Raw genomic sequence first — 4,350 nt, forward strand, 5'->3', positions numbered from 1 at the left:
GGTTGGATGGTTAGAGGGACTGTGGTATCTCAAGCCCATCAGGGTTCAAGTCTAGTGCTCGCATTTATTTTTGGATTCCCGGCGATGCGCATTCAGTGAGAGGAGACGTTCCCGTCAACGACGAGATGCCTACGGTGACTTCGTAAATTTCAAGATGATATGTCGGCTCAGTCTTTCGGAGATGCTCATAGGAGTAGGGTGTGCGTATGTACGTTCATAGGGGTGAGTGTATGTGTGTGTATATGAACGCTTGCGTCTGTACTGTATTAAAAAACTGATTTGTAATTATGCTGATCACCTCTTAATAGTACTGCCACACCTAAAATTAAAAATCCCCTCCATGCCATAATTTTTGTTTGTAGTTTTCTTTTAGCTGATTTTTGCTCCTTCCGTTTTATAATATAAAAACGTTTTTTATACTAGTGTAGTGTGAAAAACGTTTTTATATTTTGGGACAGAGCAAGTCGTTACACCGGATGGGGAAAAGCTGCTGTACATTTGGTTCTTAACTCTCGCTAACAGATTACGCATCAAGTGATTTTGCTCTGCGGTACTATCTCCCCATGATCGAAGAGCGAGAGTTGCCGCAATCCGATGGATCCCAATCCAGCGTGGAGTTGTACACCGCCGACAGCGTCACGAACACCCCGTCCATGGACGGCCGCCCTCTGGGCTCCCTCGCCACGCACCTCACCGCCAGCGATGCCACGGTGACGGCGAGGTCCAGCGGGTAGTCGCCGCTCAGCCGCGGGTCCATGAACGCCCGCACCTTGCCGCGCGCGTCCTCGCCGTCGACGACCAGCCCCTCCGCGGACTCCCACAGCAGCGTCTCCCCCCTTTTGTCGCCGCCGTCGAATGTCGCCTCCTTCCCGGACAGCAGCTCGAGGAGGATGACGCCGAAGGCGAAAACGTCGAGCTTGGGCGTGATGAGGCCGTGCTCCAGGTACTCCGGGGCCAGGTACCCCTGGGTGCCCACGACGTGGCGGGTCAGCTGCGCGTCGCCACCGTCGGCGCCCATGGGGACCGACCGCGCTAGCGCGAAGCTTGACACCTTGGCGCGGAGGTCGTCGTCGAGGAGGACGTTGCTGCTCTTGAGGTTCTTGTGCATGCACGGCGGGTTGGTGTAGTGATGGAGGTAGTTGAGGCCGTCGGCAACGTCGAACGCCGCCTGCACGCGCTGCTTCCACACGAGGGTGGCGCCGCCGCCGTGGAGCCAGTCGCTGAGCGCGCCGTTCTCGGCGAACTCGAAGACGAGGTAGGTGTCGCCGTGGTGGACGCAGAAACCGGACAGGCGGACAAGGCTGGAGTGGTTCACGCGCTTCAGGATGCCGACCTCGCCGCTCACATCGCCGGCCACCCGCTTCACGGCCTCCGCGTCGCCGTTGAACTCCGCGCGGTACACGGACGCGTTCTTGACCCGCCGGTCCTCCGAGAACCCCGCCGTCGCCTTCTCGAGGTCGGAATACTTGTACACGGTCAGAGACTCCACCGCCGCGCGCGCGTCGCTGGACACCAACGCCGATGAAGACGAGGAGGTCGTCATAGCCGACGATGTATGCTTGCCCGAGGCAAGAGCGTCGTAATCCGCCGACGAGGGCACGTCGAGAATCACCTTGCTCCCACGGCTCCTTTCCCCAACGCCTGGCCGGGGACGCCGCCGGCGGACACATAACAAGGTCAGTCCTATAAGGCCCGCCAGCGCAAGAACGCCGACACCAACACCGACGCCGACGGCAATCCACTTCCCGCTGCTAGATGCCGGCGGCTGCTGGGCCTGCGGTGGCGCTGGTGCGGGCGGCGGCGCCCGCGACACGAGCATGTCCGGCGTGGGCGCGCTCTTGAGCGGGATGAGCAGAGTGGTGAAGGACACGGAAGCGGTCGGCGATGGCCGAGACGCTGTCGCCCCACATGACGAGGTAGGTGAGCAGGTGCCTGACCCCGGCGGCGGCCTGTGCCGGCGAGGGGCACGCGCAGCGGATCGGCACGGTGAGGTTGTTCCCGGCGACGAGGTCGCGGCTGCCGTGCCTGGGGTTCTGCGCGAGGAGCGCCTGGCAGGTGGTGAGGCCCTGGTAGGTGTTGTTGGCGATGATGATGATGAAGTAGGTCTCGCCGCGGAACTGGATGGTGTGGCTGGAGTTGTGCTGGTAGTAGCCGCGCGGAGAGCAGCCGCAGGGGACAGGCGCGAGCACGAGGCGGGAGTCGGCGAGCGGGGAGACGGTGGGAACGCCGTTGGCGTCCGCGACAGCGGCCGGATCGGAGCCGAGGAGGTAGGAGATGGAGACGGCCGTGCCGTAGTACGGCGGGGAGGAGCGGAAGACGACGTAGGTGGCGCAGGGAGCGGCCGCAGCGGTGGCGTTGCAGGTGTAGCCGAGCACGGAGCTGCCGTTTCTGCCGTAGCAATTGGTCTGCGCGTTGGCCTCGTACTGCTGCTGCCCTCGCGCGACGGCGAGGATGGCGAGGAGCGCGAGCGCCGCCGTGCGGAAGGCGAGCCCCCGCTTGCGCGGCGGAGCGGCCATTGCTTTGGGGGACGGATCCGGGTGGGGTTGTGGCACTGTGGCTGGCGTTCTTGGCCGGGTATGCGGCGGTACGATGGACGGACGGAATTATAGGTGGCTCTGCTTTCTTCTTTCCGCTGGGTGGTTGCTGCAGAGCATAGGCTACAGCTGGAGCTAGAAGATGGGTCAACGGCGTAAGTAGTCAATCTTTTCGCTCGTCTTCGAGTCTTCCATTTCGGAAAAAGGACGCCACGAGACCAGGTTTTCTGGCGATGTACCCACGGCCGCACCCAGGATCTGCTTCGCGATTTTCTCGCGATGCACAGAGCGTTGGTCGACGCGGCCGGGCAACTGCTGGAAGACATGCCGGATACCATCACGTGGATCACAGAAGCCCGGGACAATACTCCGCCAAATCGGCATATCTAACGCCAACTCCACCGGACGACCCTATCCTGTCCGACCCCGTCCGTTTAGGTCCGGCCCCGTCCGTTTAGGGTAAAATGGACAAACGAGGCGGCCCAGCGCACGACGGTCTGAACCCATTTTGTCCGTTTTGTGTCCGGACCGACCCATTTCGAGCGCAAACTTGCGTCGGGTTTGGGTCGCGGCGGACAACAAACGGACGCGCGCCTCGTCCGCGTCGGGACCGCGTGGCAGGCGGCCACCTAACTCCCACCCGCCCACATCAATGCGCACGCGCGGGCGGCCCCGCCTGTCATCCGCCCAGGCGAGGGGTCACGGTCCTTCTTAAATGGGAACCGTGGACCGGTCGTCGTCCACACTGTCCCACGCTACCCCGCGGCCTCCTCGAAACCCGAAAGCCCCAGTCCCAAACCCTAGCCAAGAACTCGCCGGCCGGCCGCCCGCAGCCATGGGCCTTTGGAAGTACGGCCGCAAAGGCAAGCACGACCGCGAGGCTGGTTCCTCGTCGGGACGCCGCCGCGGCTCGGTGAAGAAGGAGGAGCCCGCGTCGCCATCGCCACCACCTCGGGCCCCCGCGCCGCCCGCGTTCTCCATCGCGCCCACGGCCGCCGGCGAGCGCGACCGGCACTACATCGAGGCGGCCGTCTGCCGCCGTTATTGGGAGACGAGGACGCCGCTGCCCTGGAGCGACGTCCACCTCCCCAATAACTGGCACCTGTCGGCCGACCGCGTGCCGATCCCGCCCGTCCCGCAGAGAGGCCGTGCGTGCCGCCAGGAGATCCAGCGCCGCCGCCGCCTCCTCCCGGACGACCTCTACTACGACGAGAGGTACGCCCCCGACTCGCCATTGTGGGACACTTGGCTCCGCGATGAGCACGACGTGCGGCGGGCGTCGTTCTTCGCCGGCACGTCGACGGGGCCGCGGCGGCCACGTGAGCCCCGAGCGGCTCCCCAGGCGCGCGGGCGTACGCGGGTGCGCGGCCTGACGCCCACGCCGTCGCCGTCGCCATCTCCATCGCCACCCCCAGCTCCTCGCATGACGGCGGAGGAGGAGGCCCGGCTCATGGCGCGTGTGCTGGAGGACTCCATGCACACGCACGACGAGCGCCAATGGGCGGACCTCGAGGAGACGATGGCCCTCTCCGCGGCCGGCGACGTCGCCATCCCCGAGCTGGAGATGGTGCCGAAGGAGGAGGTGGTGGAGGAGCCGCCGGTGGCCGCGTTCCACCCTGACCTGGTGGGCCAGGGGTGGAGCTGGTCGTGCTCCGCTGAGCAGATGGCGGCCGCCCTGGGGGCCGTGAACTGGTGCCCCACGCCGCCGCGGTCGCCGGAGCGGGAGGCCTCGCCTCGGGAGGTGGTGGTGCAGGCACCGGCCACCTTCCAGCCCGCCGCCCCCGTGCACCACGGACCGCCGTCCCACCTGTGGACG

General features: G+C 65.0%; 1 pseudogene; it reads right to left on the bottom strand.

The window, feature by feature from the left end:
* Positions 1 to 428: 428 nt before the first annotated feature.
* Positions 429 to 2,765, bottom strand: LOC109779961 (protein LYK5-like; annotated as a pseudogene).
* Positions 2,766 to 4,350: the final 1,585 nt, after the last annotated feature.

This window comes from Aegilops tauschii, chromosome 6, assembly GCF_002575655.3.
Source record: "Aegilops tauschii subsp. strangulata cultivar AL8/78 chromosome 6, Aet v6.0, whole genome shotgun sequence".
NCBI classification, from domain to species: Eukaryota; Viridiplantae; Streptophyta; class Magnoliopsida; order Poales; family Poaceae; genus Aegilops; species Aegilops tauschii.